Source organism: Nerophis lumbriciformis, linkage group LG22 (genome assembly GCF_033978685.3).
Source record: "Nerophis lumbriciformis linkage group LG22, RoL_Nlum_v2.1, whole genome shotgun sequence".
NCBI lineage: Eukaryota > Metazoa > Chordata > Actinopteri > Syngnathiformes > Syngnathidae > Nerophis > Nerophis lumbriciformis.
In genome coordinates this window covers 22779959-22798255 of record NC_084569.2, presented here as the reverse complement: position 1 = coordinate 22798255, position 18297 = coordinate 22779959, and the positions used below count along the sequence as shown (strand labels likewise).

The following is an 18297-nucleotide window of genomic DNA, read 5'->3' as shown; positions in this document are numbered from 1 at the left end:
TAAACACCTCAGAGTCATATATTTTGGTACTTGACACATGCTAACTGTTAACACGTTGACTTTGGTTTGCTAGATTTTTAGCAAATGTTGCAGGTAGAAACCTCAACATGCTAACAACATTTACTCAACCAATCACAATTTATATATACAGCCCTCAAAGGGCTTCATAAACAACAATGAAATTCCCTTGACCTGAATGCTCATTAGGATGCTAGCTTTTTTGGGCTAATTTTGCAGATATACACCACACAGACATATTTTTGTTCCTCGATGCATGCTTACTGTTACATGCTAACAATAGCTTTTTTTAAACTATTTTTGAAGGTACGCACCTCAGAGTTATATATTTTGGTACTCGACGCAACTAACTGCCGAGTCATATTTTTTGTTACCGATCTGGCTAGCGTGCTAACTGTTAGCATTTGGGTTCGACTTTTCAGCATTCCCACCCAATTTCTGACAAATCTGCATTTTCTCGTTCAGTGATTCTAAAACTGTGGTACGGTACGCAGGCTCCATTTAGCGGTACGCCAAAGAATCAATGAAATATTCAAACAGTGTTACTGTTCAAACTGTGTGGCCAAACATATTAAATATACTTGTTAAATACAATCTCTATCGTGTTTTTAATGAATACTTAGGCCTACTATGCGACTTTGTTTAACATGTTAGTACCTGGAAAGCCAAAGTGTTTTCTGAGGTGGTATTTGGTGGAAAAAAAGTTTAAGAACCATTGTGTATAGTTTATGAATATATATTTTCACCATTATTATAAAAAAATTCAAATGATGTATTTAAAATCATTTATTTATTTTGGAACAAAAGATACATCCATATAAGAGGCGACTTCAGACTTTTGAGCATCAAATCCCTGTCATCGTGTATGTGAGTGTGTCGGGTAAACTGCATAAGTGTGTGTGTGTGTGTGTGTGTGTGTGTGTGTGTGTGTGTGTGTGTGTGTGTGTGTGTGTGTGTGTGTGTGTGTGTGTGTGTTCTTGTATTTCTACCCTTCTTGAGACATCAACAAGGAAAAGTACCTTCCATATGGGGACTGGTGAACAAGTTAGGACCCAAATCATGGTCCCAATACGGGAAAACCCTTGCATCTAATAGAGAGCCAAATAATAGAGTCGGTGAACATTGCACCAAAGTTAAGATTTTTTGTTGATTTAATGTGCATACAAAAGTAAACATTGACAGGTGCAAAGGCAGCAATATATAATAAAAAAAGACGGCAGCTAAAGAAGGACTTCCCTATTCATCCCCCCCAAAAAAACCCACCAGCTGAACAGCTGATTTTACGACTTCAGGTGCTGACGTAAGACAACTCGCGTCCCGTATGTGACCATAGGATGAACAAATACACTACGGTACTAAGACTATAGTGGTCATTAACAGCTAGCTTCTACAGCTGTGTAATTGTAGCACAGGGGCCATCTGTGGTCCGTGACTCGTTTGTCATCGGCCTTAAAGGACTTCTGAAACCCACTACTACCGACCACGCAGTCTGATAGTTTATATATCAATGATGAAATCTTAACATTGCAACACATGCCAATACGGCCGGGTTAGCTTACTAAAGAGCAATTTTAAATTTCGCGCAAAATATCCTGCTGAAAACGTCTCGGTATGATGACGCCTGCGCGTGACGTCACGGATTGTAGAGGACATTTTGGGACAGCATGGTGGCCAGCTATTAAGTCGTCTGTTTTCATCGCAAAATTCCACAGTATTCTGGACATCTGTGTTGGTGAATCTTTTGCAATTTGTTCAATGAACAATGGAGACAGCAAAGAAAAAAGCTGCAGGTGGGAAGCGGTGTATTGCGGCAGGTGTTGTGCCGGATAACGCACCCCCGCCGTAGAATGCACCCCCTGACTGTTGTGCCGGATAACACAGCCGGTGTTTCATTGTTTACATTCCCGAAAGATGACAGTCAAGCTTTACCATTGGCCTGTGGAGAACTGAGACAACAGAGACTCTTACCAGGAGGACTTTGAGTTGGATACGCAGACGCGGTACCCTGAGTACGCATGCAGCTGCGGCTTCCAAACATTTGATCGCTTGCCCGTACGTGCGTGCCGCTATGTGCATGTCACGTACGTAACTTTGGGGACTTTGGGGAAATATATGTGCTGTATGAACTTTGGGGAGGTGAACGGTACTTTGGGCTGTGGAATTGAGTGTGTTGTGCAGGTGTATTGGCAGGTTATATGAACGGGAGGGGGGAGGTGTTTGTTATGCGGGATTAATTTGTGGCATATTAAATATAAGTCTGGTTGTGTTGTGGCTAATAGAGTATATATATGTCTTGTGTTTATTTACTGTTTTAGTCATTCCCAGCTGAATATCAGGTCCCACCCGCCTCTCACAGCATCTTCCCTATCTGAATCGCTCCCACTGCCCTCTAATCCTTCACTCTCACTTTCCTCATCCACAAATCTTTTATCCTCGCTCAAATTAATGGGGAAATCGTCGCTTTCTGGACATGATTGTAAACAATGTGCGGATGTGAGAAGTTCCACAACCTGTGACGTCACACGCATATCGTCTGCTACTTCCGGTAAAGGCAAGGCTTTTTTATCAGCGACCAAAAGTTGCGAATTTTATCGTCAATGTTCTCTACTAAATCCTTTCAGCAAAAATATGGCAATATCGCGAAATGATCAAGTATGACACATAGAATGGACCTGCTATCCCCGTTTAAATAAGAAAATCGCATTTCAATAGGCCTTTAAGCACATTACAAAAAACAAAAAAAATAGAGATCTCATTTGCACCCCTGGTGGTGAAATTAGGGTGGTCCCAAAAAGAAGGGATTTTTCAAATTGACTGTGTGTTGGTTTTAAAAGTGGTCAACATATGAAATAACAAGTGTGTGTAAAAATTTGAAGTGCTCCCCTCTGGTCAACATATGTAATAACAAGTGTGTGTAAGAAATTGAAATGTGCCCCCTTTGGCCAAAATAAAAAAATAAAAAAATAAATAAATAGATAAATAAATTAAAAAAAAATATATATATATATATATATATATATATATATATATATCTATGTGTATATGTATAAAGATATATATATATATATATGTGTATATGTATAAAGAGATATACTGTAATAATTAAGTATATAATGAAGATTAAAAACCAATTACAAACAAAAACAATAAAAATAAAATAAACTAAAAGCTTACCTTTTTTATATTAGCATAGTATGTATATATTATTAATGTTGTAAATACACATCTTTATATATCTAGAAAGGGTGGTCCTAAAGAGGTAGGCATTTTTCGGAGGTCTCAAATACAAGAGTGTGTGAGTGTGTGTGTGTGTGTTTGCAGCTGCAGCTGGCTGAAAATTCAGTAAGGAATTCACTCAGTTGAGAGCATAAAGCGGGGGAGAGGACCTGATGTTTTGTACATAAAGAAACGTGTACAGTATTTCATACTGCAATATATAACTGTATCAATGGGTTTACCTTTATTCCGTGTTCAGATGTGTTGCACTTTTTCTGCCAGGCAGCTCTACTTGGCTGTTTTGCATATCAAGATGATGATAATGATGATGATGATGATGATGAGGATGAGGAGGGGGCAGGCCTTAACGTTCCTCGCTTAATAAACAGAGGGTGGTAAAGTGGGCTGCTGGGATAAGAGAGAAGGAAACAGAAAAAAAAAGTATTTCACACACATGCACACAGAAGAAGAAGGGAGGTGCTCGACAATTCCTCCCTTTTGCGCGGATTTAAGCGGCTGCAAACATTTGAACAAGGTGAGATCCATTCATTCCTAAAGTGGGATATGGTACGATTTGCTCTCAAACGCTAACTTCCCGCTCTAAGAATGCATCAGTGACAATATAGTCTGCAAGGTTTGCATGGTGTTGCATGAGACTACAGTGACACTACAGTGATGGAGTTCATATGATAGTCATTTAAAACAACATGCTTCCAAACAGTGCTGTGTGAGCGGTTAAAAAGAAACTTTATATAGTTGAACACATGGGGTTATGTAACAGCCAGTGCAGGCGTCATGCCAAACGCAATAAAGGAAATTTCCATATGTGCAGCACAGTGAAGTCTGTGAACATTAATATAACAACCTTGTAATATTTATGTTTGTATTCTAACTCTCTCTAGCAAGTACATTCAACTCAATTGTTTTGGGGGCCACATTTCCAGAAAGACAAGGACCAAGGGGCCTTCAACCTTCACCCTTGTTTTATTCATACTTGTTGTTGGTATAGGCCAGAGGTCGGCAACCTAGAACGTTGAAAGAGCCAAATTGGACCAAAAATACAAAAAACAAATCTGTTTGGAACTGCAAAAAATGAAAAGCCGTATATAAGTGTTATAATGAAGGCAACACATGATATAAGTGTCTATATTAGCTATAATAGCCTACTATCAAAACGACCATATGTTGCAGGCTGAAGCAAATCTTCGTTGACAGAAATGTTGAAATTTAATATTTACTCTACACATTTTTACAACATTAGAAATCATTAGTAAATCAGAGGCTACTCAGAAGGTGAGATAACGCCTGGAAATTACTGGCTTTTAATGACCAAAAGTATAGATGTGTGTGTGCAAGTTAAAGGAAACGGCAGGCTGTCTTCTCTTAATAGATTTATTACAAACTTTGGCAAGCTAGGTAATGTTTGCTGTGGTCTGGAACAACATAGCACACAAACAACTATCTGAAATGTAGCCAATATTACATACAGATAATGTGTCATGAGACAGTGCTAACTAAATTATATACAAAGAAGACAAACGTAAATTATATTAAATGAGCTCAAATATACCTACAAATGAGGCTTAATGATGCAATATGGACATACAGCTAGCTTAAATAGCATGTTAGCATTGATTAAGTGTTATTATGACAATGACAATAAAGGAATTGATTGATTGATTGATTGATTGATTGTTTGATTGATTGACTGATTGATTGATTAGCTTGCAGTCATGCACTGACCAAATATGCCTGATTAGCACCCCACACAAGTCAATAACATCAACAAAGAGCACCTTTGTGCATTCACGCACAGCATGAAACTTTTGGTGGACAAAATGAGACAAAGAAGGAGTGGAAGATTTTACATGTAAACAAACTGTTGCGTCACTGTCCATTCAAGAACCGCCAAAATTAGTAGGATAAAACGATGTTCACCAAATACTCTCATCAGTGAAGCATACACACAAACATATTAGACACTTGGCTTTCTAACAATTGGGAAGGTTTGTGTCATGTTTGTCCTCAAACAAAAAACATACTAAAACAAAAAAAATATTTCCCCCCCATCTTTTTCCATTTTCAATTCTTTTTCAAAAATGCTCCAGGGAGCCATAGGGCGGCACCAAAGAGCCGCATACAGCCCGAGAGTCGCGGGTTGCTGACCCCCAGTATAGACATATTCCTTTTTATTCTATTTATAGTGTTTTTTTGTTGTTTATGTGTAGTTTTTACCATTTTCTTCATTGATTTGTCTAGCTGTGGTTTATATATAGAATGTGCTGTACTTATTGTGATTTTTTCATATCTTTTACCTTTCCGTACATTTAATCTGTGTAGCACTTTGGGACAGCAGTGACTGTTGTAAGATTTTCATGCAAGCATTTTAACAAATTTTAATCATTTAAACCTAAAAATCATGGCTTTTGATACGTGGCAACATCTTACAAGTATGCTGTCATAACTGTTCCCATATTAGCATGCTAACATTTTATGCAAACAATTTAGAAAATTGTATATGTGTAAACATAAAAATCATGGATTTGCTGACATAATGTAAGTATGCTAACTGCTTCTGTATTAGCATGGTAACATTAATATAATATTATGCCGTCATTAGCGATGCAAACTTTTTTTTTTTTTTTCTAGCTAATTTTGCATTTGTCTGCCAAAAAGACAAACAATCGGTCTTTGCTCTTCAACCCCGGACCAGATGTTCACAACACAGATAACAGGCCCATTCAAAATTGTTGTTGGTATACGCATATTCCTTTTTTATTCTATTGATAGGGCTTTTTTGTTGTTTATGTGTAGTTATTACCATTTTCTTCATTGATTTGTCTAGCTGTGGTTTATATATAGAATGTTCTTAGACTTAGACTTAGACTTCCTTTTTATTGTCATTCAAATGTTAACTTTACAGTACAAATAAGAACGAAATTTCGTTGCATTAGCTCATGGTAGTGCAGGATAAAAAAGCAATAAGGTGCATATATAAATAAATAGATTACTGTACAGATAAATATATTGCACTTTTTCATATACATCCACATTTATGGATGTATGTTATATTGTCTTTTTATTCCAGCGAGTTAATCCATTTTGGGGGGAATTGAGGGGATAGTTATGATGCGTTCAAGAGTCTTACGGCCTGAGGGAAGAAGCTGTTACAGAACCTGGAGGTTCTGCTTCGGAGGAGGCGGAACCTCTTCCTAGAGTCCAGCAGTGAAAACAGTCCTTGGTGGGGGTGGGAGGAGTTTTTGCAGATTTTCTGAGCCCTGGTCAGGCAGCGGCTTTTTGCGATCTCCTGGATAGGAGGAAGAGGAGTCCTGATAATCTTTTCCGCCGTCCTCACCACTCTCTGGAGAGACTTCCAGTCTGAGGCATTGCAGGCTCCAGTCCAGACAGAGATGCTGTTGGTCAGTAGGCTCTCTATAGTGCCTCTGTAGAATGTGGTGAGAATGGGGGGAGGGAGCTGTGCTCTTTTCATCAGACGCAAAAAGTGCATACGCTGCTGAGCTCTTTTTACAAGAGCTCCGGTGTGTAGGGACCAGGTTATATTGTCAGTTATCTGCACCCCCAGAAACTTGGTGCTGCTTACCATCTCCACCGCTGTGCCGTTGATGAAGAGTGGAGCGTGGCTGGACTGGTGCTTCCTGAAGTCAACGATGATCTCCTTGGTCTTGTCGACGTTCAGGACCAGGTTGTTGGTTCTGCACCAGTCAACCAGATGTTTCACCTCCTCCCTGTAGTCCATGTCGTTGTTGTCACGGATGAGGCCCACTACTGTCGTGTCGTCCGCATACTTCACAATGTGGTAAGTAGTGGACCTGGCGCAGCAGTCATGGGTCATCAACGTGAACAGCAACGGACTCAGGACGCAGCCCTGGGGGGAGCCGGTGCTCAGGGAGATGGCACTGGAGGTGTTGTTGCCCACTCTCACAGACTGGGGTCTGTCTGTGAGGAAGTCCAGCAGCCAGTTGCAAAGGGGGTACTGAATCCAAGGGAGGCCAGTTTGCTCACCAAATGCTGCGGGATGATGGTGTTGAATGCTGAGCTGAAGTCCAGAAACAACATCCGCACGTGTGTGTCCTTTTCTTCCAGATGTTCTAAGCTCAGGTGGAGTGCAGAGGAGATGGCGTCCTCTGTGTAGCGGTAAGGGCGATAAGCAAACTGGTATGGGTCGAATGTGGGGGGAAGTCTGGAGACAATATATTCCTTTACCAGCCTCTTGAAGCACTTCATTATGATGGGGGTGAGTGCCACGGGGCGATAATCATTGAGGGAGGAGATTGTGGGTTTTTTAGGCACTGGAATGATTGTGGCCGTCTTAAAACATGATGGTACCACAGCCTGGGTCAGCGAGATGTTGAAGATGTCTGTGAGAACCCCCGCCAGCTGGTCTGCACATCCCTTAAGCACCTTTCCCGGAATGTCATCAGGTCCCGGTGCTTTCCGAGGGTTCACTCTCCTCAGGGTTTTCCGGACATCCGCTGTGTCCAGGTTGAGCGGCTGCTCATCAGGTCGAGGGATGGATTTTCTCGCCAGAGTGGTGTTAAGTGCCTCAAACCTCGCAAAGTAGTTATTTAGGTAATTTAGGAAGCTGATACTGTTGTCACAGGGACGGGGTGCAGCTTTATTGTCCGTGATGACCTGTATGCCCTGCCACATTCGTCTGTACTTATTGTGATTTTTTTGTATCTTTTACCTTTCTGTACATTTAATCTGTGCAGCACTTTGGGACAGTAGTGACTGTTTAAAAAGTGGGCTATATAAATAAATAATAAACCTTCACTATTATATCTATCTACCTGTGTTGGCTCTGTGATGTGGTGGCGACTTGTCCAGGGTGCACCTCACCTTCCGCCCGAATGCAGCTGAGATAGGCTCCAGCACCCCCCGCGAACCCAAAAGGGACAAGCAGTAGAAAATGGATGGATGGATATTATATATTTTTATTATTTGTTCTCTGCAGTAGAGATTTGATTTTGGTCCATTTATTTTGCCAGAGTTACAGGAGTGCTCTGCTGTTTTACAGGAACTTCTGCAAAAAAAACTAGTCAAAGATCATCTCTATGACAGTTTATAAGAATTTGCTGCAAAAATACGAGTATCATACGTTTTTTTAACTGAACTCGTGGGCCACCACTTGAATAGCCCAAATGATGAAAAAGAGAGGACCTAAAATGGAACCTTGAGGAACACCACTAGTATAACTAAAGAAGTGACTGCATCTGAAGTAAACAAGCTACAGCAAGATCTTAGTTACGTAAATCACATTCTGAAAAACAACTGCATAAAAGGAGAGGGCTTAAAGGGGAGCCTTGAGGAACGCCTCAGTTATGTAAATTACAAGGTTTGACCCCAGTTTTCTGTTTGCTAGCAAATGTCAATGCAAAGACCTCCCAATGTGGTTACAGTGATCAAAGTTCCTCTATACAACAGGAGCACTCTTGTGTATTTAGGAATGTGCTGCAAAAATCCAAAATATTTGTCTCCCACTTTTTGAACTGAACTTAGACCACCGTTTGAATAGCCCTGTTCTATAGTATGCATATTGGTATTGTAGTCTAGCGATACAATCAGTGTCACAATCAGCATTTCATGCACTGCTACTGTGACTTTAAATTGTTATTGCCTCGCCGCTGTATTTTTCTTCTTCTAATAATCCCTTAACATGTAAGTGCTGCGATACACAGTGTCCCACTTTGCAGCCACAAGTGTGCATTTGATGCCTTACAGGTTGCAAGCAGAATATTTTTCATGTACTGATTCTGTCCAATTAAGAACAACTTTGAAAGTATGTGATGCTGCATAACTATGTGACCTCGTACGCCTTACTGAGTCTTCTGGCATCGCAAGACTGCAAGGACGTCCTCCAACCTTCACGAACTAGTAAAAATTCCACAGTAAGAACATGGACATCTGCAAGGATTCCTCCTTTTGACTCTTTTTTCGACTTTTGGGGGATTTCACAGTGTTTTTATTGGCTCAGTGTCCAACGTGTATTTTCCCTCAGTGGTGGGAACCGATATCAAGACGTGCTGATCTCATTTTATGAACAGCTGTGCTCGTTGTCTGCAGAATTCATCATATGTGGTCTACGCTGTATGGATGATATGAGTGTCATAATGCCAGAGGGATGTTTATGCTGCAGATTCCATGAGTGAGATTGATCAAATGTGTTAAAGGGGTCATGTTACGATTTTTTTCTACACTTAAGACACTTCCTTTTGGTCTACATAACATTTAAAAGTGGTTATTTAATTATGTTTGACACACCATCTTCAAGCCGCTTTCTGACTGTCTCTTCAGGACGTGCCGTTTTGTGGGCGGTCTTATTTACATGACTGCACTTCGACAGCGTCTTATCCCCGCCATCTTTGTTGTAGTTTTTAGCGCTTCCATAGCAAGTCTACTGACAGATTAAGTTCAAACTAGGGTTGTACGGTATACCGGTACTAGAATAGTATCGCGGTACTAGTGAATCAAAAACGGTACTATACTCTCTGTTTGAAAAGTACCAGTTTCCAATGTATCTATTTTTTTACCGGGCATGACGGCGCGCCGTCACGTCATGGCGGGTTTACGAGCAGAGGAGCATGTTCAGCAGCGCACAATCACGGCGTACTTACAAGCAGACACAGTGTGGAGAGAGAAAAGGGAGAATGGACGCAGTTTGGCCTAAAAACTAAAGATAAAGGTGAAGCTATAACGCTGAAACGCCTCAGGAAGAGGTGCTTCAAGACATGGCTAGCTAGCTAGCAGCTAACGTCCATCCGCAGTCTGCAGTGTTTTAGCTATCTCTAAATGACTAATCCACGCCTCCATGGCGACAAATAAAGTGAGTTTCTTACAAGTATCATCCCTGCAGGACGAGGAATAGCTAAACATGCTTCACTACACACTGTAGGAGGATACAATAGCTCACCGGCGTCACCGCAAACAAAAGCTTGCGTGCTTGAACGTAAACAAATGCTATGGGTGGATCTCCACCTGACATCCACTGTAATGATATCAAGTACAATAGCGTATCTAGTCGATACTACTATAATCACATTGATATTTTTTATTGTCACAAAATCGTTTTTCCTTTTTAAAAAAATTCATATTATGTTTATAAACTCAGGAAATATGTCCCTGGACACATGAAGACTTTGAATATCACTAATGTATGATCCGGTAACGACTTGGTATCGGATCGATACCTAAATTTGTGGTATCATCCAAAACTAATGTAAAGCATCCAAACAACACAAGAATAAGTGATTATTACATTTCAACAAAAGTGTAGATAGAACATGTTGAAAAGGGAAAATAACCAGATATTAACAGCAAATGGATTAATAATCTATTTTTACAGCTTGTCCTTTATAATTATGGCAAAAAAAATAGAATGAGAAATGACACATTATGTTACTGCACACATCAGCAGACTAATTAGAAGCTTTTGTTTGCTTACTTACTACTAAAAGACAAGTTGTCTAGTATGTTCACTATTTTATTTAAGGCCAAAATTGTTCTTCCATTGCAATAAGAAACATATGTTTAATGTACCGTAAGATTTTTGGTTAAAATAAAGCCAATAATGCCATTTATTGTGGTCCCTTTTTTTAGAAAAGTTTTGAAAAGTATCGAAAAGTATCGAAATTCATTTTGGTACCGTTACCAAAATATTGGTATAGGGACAACCCTGGTTCGAACTATACACTACTTTGCTTTAGAAATGGCGGAGGATGCATGTGCATGCACGAGCTAGTCTGCCCTAGGGATGTCCCGATCCAGGTTTTTGCACTTCCGATCCGATACCGATATTGTTTTTGCACTTCCGATCCGATACCGATACTGACCGATACTGGCCTATCCGAGCATGTATTAAAGTTTAAAGTTATTTAGCCTACTTAGTTGTCAGAATCATGTTGAAAAGGGTTTTAGTACTCTTGATAACAACTAGCCAGCTGAATTAGGGTAGTTTGAATAATACACAATGGTTGGTAACAAGAAACTGACCTGTTTATTCAAGGATAAACACAAAATAGACAAAATTATACATGACAAACAGAAATGGCATCATTGAACTAGGGCTGGGCCTTTTTTTAATATTGCGATATTTTAAGGCCATATTGCGATACACGATATATATCTCGATATTTTGCCTTAGCCTTGAATGAACACTTGATGCATATAATCACAGCAGTATGATGATTCTATGTGTCTACATTAAAACATTATTCTTCATACTGCATTAATATATGCTACTTTTAAACTTTCATGCAGAGAGGGAAATCACAACTAAAAAAAATCACTATTTTTTTCATACGGTGTTGATGTGGAAATGTTTGCTGCGGCATTTTGATGGTGTGGACGTGTGGCACCGAATGGAGATAAACGTCTCGACAGACGTTACAATATTTGAACAATGATGACGAAAACTGTTTTCTCTGTCGTGTCCGTGTGTCGAAAATTGTTATGCGCTTATTTTTTTATTTGATTTTGTGCGTGGCATAGATTTGCCGTGCGCAGAGGACGCTTGAGCAGGCGCGCACCTTAGCGGCTGTGCTAGCATCACAGCTAACGTTAGCCATGCTGCTACCTCGCTCTCTGCTGGGAGAGAGCGTATACGTATGTGACGTATGACGTGACAGTATGTGACGTGTGTAAGAAGGTGCGCTCGCTGTCTGTAAGAGGGAGACACAGGAAAGAGTGAGAAGAGCCTGTCGTGTAATGCCAGCAGCTAAAAGCAACTGCTTGAGAATCCACAGACCTGTGGATGTGTTGAAGGTGTGCTGGAAAATGCGGAACGGAAATTAGGGAGCAGCAGAAAAGTGGAATGTATTATTTAAATCGGTGCATTGGAAAACACGGACCAGAGTTTTTTTTAACTGGATCTGGATCGGCATTTTCCCATGCCTTGCCGATACGCATTTTTTTGCAAATATCGGCGGCCGATCCGATCCAAATATCGGATCGGGACATCCCTAGTCTGCCCCACAACAAAAGGACAGCAAAAAAGAAGAAGCGTATTGACTGCAGCGGCAGGCAGCAATGGCAAACTTGCGCAAAGCACTTTGTAAATTTATACCATATGTGGAGATATACGCTGACATCACACCTAAACCAAGAAAAAAACGGCACACTTGGGGCAAATTCCAAACGGCTTGTTTAGAAGAAATGTGAAGGAAAGCAAGATTGTATTGTAAATATTACTGCAGTGACTCCATGGTTTGATTTCAAATTTTAGGGACTTATGCAGATCCCAAAAATAGCTAATAGGTAAGAAAAAATGGTTTTGCATAATAGTGCCCCTTTATCAGTATTATATATATATATATATATATATATATATATATACACACATCAGTAACGTGCGATGAGGTTCATGGCTGGTGAGGCACTGACTTCATCACAGTCAGATTTACAAACATATGAACCCTAAAGAGTATCTTATTCACCATTTGATTGGCAGCAGTTAATGGGTTATGTTTAAAAGCTCATACCAGCATTCTCCCCTGCTTGGCACTCAGCATCAAGGGTTGGAATTGGGGGTTAAATCACCAAAAGATATTCCTGGGCGCGGCGCCGCTGCTGCCCACTGCTCCCCTCACCTCCCAGGGGGTGAACAAGGGGATGGGTCAAATGCAGAGAACAAATTTCACCACACCTAGTGTGTGTGTGACAATCATTGGTACTTTCACTTAACTTTAACTTTACACATACAAACTGTAGCACACAAAAAAGCACATTTAATAAAAAAAACGTTATTATGGTTTTACCTTTACTTATAAGTGCGGGAACAGTGGTGTTCGTGTTGGAGGAGTTGTGAATGAATGAAATATGAAATCCGTGCTGCAGTCTGCAGGTGCACCTAATGTTGTGTCCCTGCAGTCGTTCACGGCTCGTCCGGCGCGAGCATTGTTGTTTTTGCACTTTTTGGCTTCTTGTTAAGTGACTTTTTTTGGGTGGATTCGGTCTTGCACGTGGAAGGTTTGGGTGTGGGCTTTAGTTGGTGTGGCGCTCCCGTCGGGGGGTGCATTCTGCGCGGGGGTGCATTAACCGGCACCAGGAGGCGGGATTACGCGAGCCTCACACAGTGCGTCTTCGCAGCAGTTTTATGATTGCTCAGCACAAAAAATACGTTACACACATACAGTTGTTGACAAAATACACTGTACATTATATACCTCAGCTAACTAAACTATGGAAATGTATTTGCGGCGTGGCGCAGTGAAAGAGTGGCCGTGCGCGACCCGAGGGTCCCTGGTTCAATCCCCACCTAGTACCAACCTCGTCATGTCTGTTGTGTCCTGAGCAAGACACTTCACCCTTGCTCCTGATGGGTGCTGGTTAGCGCCTTGCATGGCAGCTCCCTCCATCAGTGTGTGAATGTGTGTGTGAATGGGTAAATGTGGAAGTAGTGTCAAAGCGCTTTGAGTACCTTGAAGGTAGAAAAGCGCTATACAAGTACAACCCATTTATCATTTATTTATCATTTAATATAGTTCATATAGCAATACGGTCTCACTGCACAGCAGGCCAGCAGTTAGCCGAGTCATTGCGCAATCCATGTTGAGGCACAACTGAGTGACGTGCCTCAACTGGCTGCTGATCACCGCACCGTCTCAGTATTTGAACGGCAAATGTGAAAATTCAGCGATATTGAATAAAAATAATCTAAAACTGGCAAAGTTAAATGGAAAATAACGTTATAGTATAATAACTGGATACATATAACAATTTAATTAATTTTTTTTCTTTTTACATTTTTTTTCTTTCCATGATGGCAGGTGAGGCCCCGCCTCACCTGCCTCCAGTGACTGCACGTCACTGATATATATATATTAGAGATGCGCGGTTTGCGGACACAACCGCGGAGTCCGCGGATTATCCGCGGATCGGGCGGATGAAATTAAAAAAAATAAGATTTTATCCGCTCGCGGGTCGGGTCGGGCGGATTAATTAGATTTTTTTTTTTTTTTTTTTTTTTTTTTGCGGGTGGCAGTTAAACCAATTGGGAAATATATATATACATAGTTAAATGTTGTTACCCACATACAAAAACGAGCAGGCACCTGCAGCATATGCCACAACAGAAGAAAAAAAAAAAAGAGATGGACACTTTTACGGAGCGGAGGGACACCTCGCGTCCGGGACCGAGGCTCCTTCCCCCGAGAGGGCCCCACCGGGAGCCGTAGCTGAGGCGATCCGCGAGAAGGGCCCGACGCACGTCCAGGGTCACTACCGCGCCCACCGCACCGACACCCCGCCTCGTCCGCTTTCGCCGCGGCCGGCGTCACGCGCAGCAGGTAAGCAGCTCGTAACATGGGTCACTCCGCGCGCTCCGCCCGCGCAGCTTACCTGCTTGCTCGCAAAATGATTATTAGCATTCAGACAGGTTAAAATGTTGCTAAAACCATCACTTTTCTATCAGTCACAGTGACTTTTCAAAACAAAAATATTACAGCAAAAATCATATGGGTTGATTGACATGTTTATTCTGTAAGCTAACTTCAATAGTTTGAAATTATTTTGACAGTTAATGCCAGTTATCCTGTCAACCTTTCACAAGACTTCAATTTGTTAATTGAAAGTATAAACAGTATAAACACTTTTAACAGTATGTCGTGCTGTGAAATACAGCCGACAGGATGGCGCACCAAACACAAAGCAAGGCCATGCTGCAGGAGAACAAAGGACTTCTTTCATTTAAGGTTTGTGATAAACCATCAAACTCATTCGTTAAAAGGACTCTATAGTAATATAAAGCGAATTTTTCTGGACATTATCATGCAAGAAAAGTTTATTTTTGGGATCGCGATCACCGCGTAATGATTTTTAAAGGTTGCATTACATTATTAACTGTCCCATGTGATCAGCCAGTGCGATTGGAAGTCCATGCTCAATTATTGCCTCCGTAAATAAAACTTCGGCATTTATCACATCCAAAGAATCTGTTTGGGCGACGAAAAACGTTGAAAGTTTTCCACTTGTATCGCTAGCAACGGCATTAGACTTGTGTTTTTTTGTCCCAACGTGGTCTTTTACATCACTAATTCCTCCGTGTCCGATCGAAAAATCTTGTCTGCACAAGGTGCAATTCGCGTAGTTTTCACCCTTTTTTTTTTTTTTTAATTAATATTAGATATATAACAACGGGCGGATGGCGGGCGGATGGAGTTCTGATCAAACGTTACATCGGGTGGATGGCGGATGGTTGACGACTTTCTGCCGCGGTTGCGGATGAAATAAATTGCCTATCCGCGCATCTCTAATATATATATATATATATATATATATATATATATATATATATATATATATATATGTGTGTGTGTGTGTGAAGCGACTGGGATGGGAATCAGCACCTCCAAGTCCAAGAGTCCATGGTTCTCGCCCGGAAAAGGGTGGAGTGCCATCTCCGGGTTGGGGAGGAGATCTTGCCCCAAGTGGAGGAGTTCAAGAACCTCGGAGTCTTGTTCACGAGTGAGGGAAGAGTGGATCGTGAGATCAACAGGCGGATCGGTGCGGCGTCTTCAGTAATGCGGACGCTGTATCGATCCGTTGAGGTGAAGAAGGAGCTGAGCCGGAAGGCAAAGCTCTCGATTTACTGGTCGATCTACATTCCCATCCTCACCTATGGTCATGAGCTTTGGGTCATGACCGAAAGGACAAGATCACGGGTACAAGCGGGCGAAATGAGCTTCCTCCGCTGGGTGGCGGGGCTCTCCCTTAGAGATAGGGTGAGAAGCTCTGTCATCCGGGTGGAGCTCTAAGTAAAGCCGCTGCTCCTCCACATCGAGAGGAGCCAGATGAGGTGGTTCGGGCATCTGGTCAGGATGCCACCCGAACGCCTCCCTAGGGAGGTGTTTCGAGCACGTCCAACCGGTAGGAGGCTACGGGGAAGACCCAGGACATGTTGGGAAGACTATGTCTCCCGGCTGGCCTGGGAACGCCTCGGGATCCCCCGGGAAGAGCTGGACGAAGTGGCTGGGGAGAAGGAAGTCTGGGCTTCCCTGCATAGGCTGCTGCCCCCGCGACACGACCTCGGATAAGCGGAAGAAGATGGATGGATGGATATATTAGGGGTGTAACGGTACACAAAAATTTTGGTACGGTGCGTACCTCGGTTTAGAGGTCACGGTTCGGTTCATTTTCGGTACAGTAAGAAAACAACAAAATATAAATTTTTTGGTTATTTACCAAATTTGTAAACAATGGCATAGCATACATATACCCACAGGTTCCATTGCCAGGGTTAATGTGGTCAACATATATAAAATTAAAAACGAAATAAGATAAGGCTCAGAATGGTTTCTTAACAAAACCTTTCTACATATAAAGTTTTTTTTTTTGATTGATTGATTGATTGATTGAGACTTTTATTAGTAGATTGCACAGTACAGTACCCCAGTTACCCCAAAAAAAAAAAATAAATAAATAAATAAATAAATAAAAAATAAAAAATCCAAGATGGCGGCGCGCACAGACGCAGCGGCTTACGGCTCTCCATTTCAGTGCTCTTTCTTCCTTCTTTTCTTCATGTTTTTTTTCCTTTTGTGCACCACCTGTACTGCAAACACCCGGTACACCCGCCAGTCACTCTTGGATATCGGTAACTCGCACCAGATATCTGTTTCGAGCGACTTTCACCACAAGCACAACATCCCAGATGACATAGCGAGAGCACAGGGCTCTCCGTGGTTTGTTGTCGGGTCTGGGAGACGGTGCAGACGGAGGAGGGAGAGGAAGCAGAAGCGTGGCCGCAGGTCCGGCGTCTTGCTCAGGCTTAGGAAACAACCCCACAAGCCACCTTTACCGAGCCTGTTCCTCTCTAATGCCAGATCCCTTGTACAGAAGATGGACGACCTGGAGTTACAACTTGCTGGAAACCGCTATGTTCGGGACTGTTGTGCTATGATTATCACCGAAACCTGGCTTCACCCGGAAATACCCGATGCTAGCATGCAGCTAGCCGGACGCACTCTGCTCCGCCGGGACAGAACTAAGGACTCCGGTAAGAGCAGAGGAGGGGGGCTCTGTATCTACGTGCATGAGAACTGGTGCAACAACGGGACAATCACTGAACAGCACTGTTGCCCGGACGTGGAGTACATGTCTGTTAGATGTCGGCCTTTTTTTCTCCCGAGAGAGCTGTCTGTTGTTATCATCACGACTGTGTATATTCCACCGGACGCCAAAGTAAACACAGCGCTCTCTCTTCTGCTGAACACCGTCAACGAACAGCAGCGGGCCCACCCCGACGGTGTTCATATCATAGCAGGGGATTTTAATAAGGCCAATCTGAAGACTGTACTCCCTAAGTTCTACCAGCACGTGAAGTGTTCTACAAGGGGAAAGAACACCCTGGACCACGTGTATACCAACATAAAGCACGCGTACAGAGCTACACCCCTCCCCCAGCTTGGACAGTCAGACCATCTTTCCCTCCTGCTCTCTCCTACCTACACCCCCATCAGACGCCAGGCCAGGCCTATCACAAAGACTGTTATGACCTGGCCTGACGATGCACTCCCCAAACTTCAGGACTGCTTCCAACACACAGACTGGGACCTCTTCCAACAACAGGAGCTGGAGACAGCCACAGGAACGGTGCTGGACTACATAAAGTTCTGCATCGGGAATGTGACTGTGGAAAAAACCATCCGGGTTTACCCCAACAAGAAACCCTGGATGACCAGCCAGGTCCGCACACTCCTCAGGGCCCGCGACGCAGCCTTCAGGTCAGGGGACAGGGCACTGTACAGTGTTGCTAGAGCCGACCTGAAGAGAGGGATTAAAAAAGCAAAGGCGGACCACAGGAGGTGCATAGAGTCCCATCTGTCCAGCAAAGACTCACGGGAGGTGTGGCGGGGCATTCATGAACTTCAGAGGCTGCAATATGACAACTGCGGATCAGAGTGCGACACTGGCAGAGGAGCTTAACTGTTTCTTTGCCCGTTTCGAAACCCCCCAGCGACACTCATCTGCTCCAGCCCTGCCCCCGCCCCCACCGGGCTCCGGCGCCACTCCACTCACTGTACAGGAGCACAGTGTCAGACGAGTGCT

At 42.5% G+C, this 18297-nt stretch overlaps 1 protein-coding gene across 1 annotated transcript in view; it reads left to right on the top strand.

The window, feature by feature from the left end:
* Window positions 1-3601: 3601 nt before the first annotated feature.
* The window catches only part of c1qtnf6a (C1q and TNF related 6a), a 29080-nt gene continuing 14384 nt past the window's right edge, over window positions 3602-18297 (top strand). The window contains exon 1 of the mRNA XM_061973995.2: window positions 3602-3769. The gene's annotated coding sequence lies outside the window, so the exon portion shown is untranslated. The remainder of the gene's footprint in view (window positions 3770-18297) is intronic.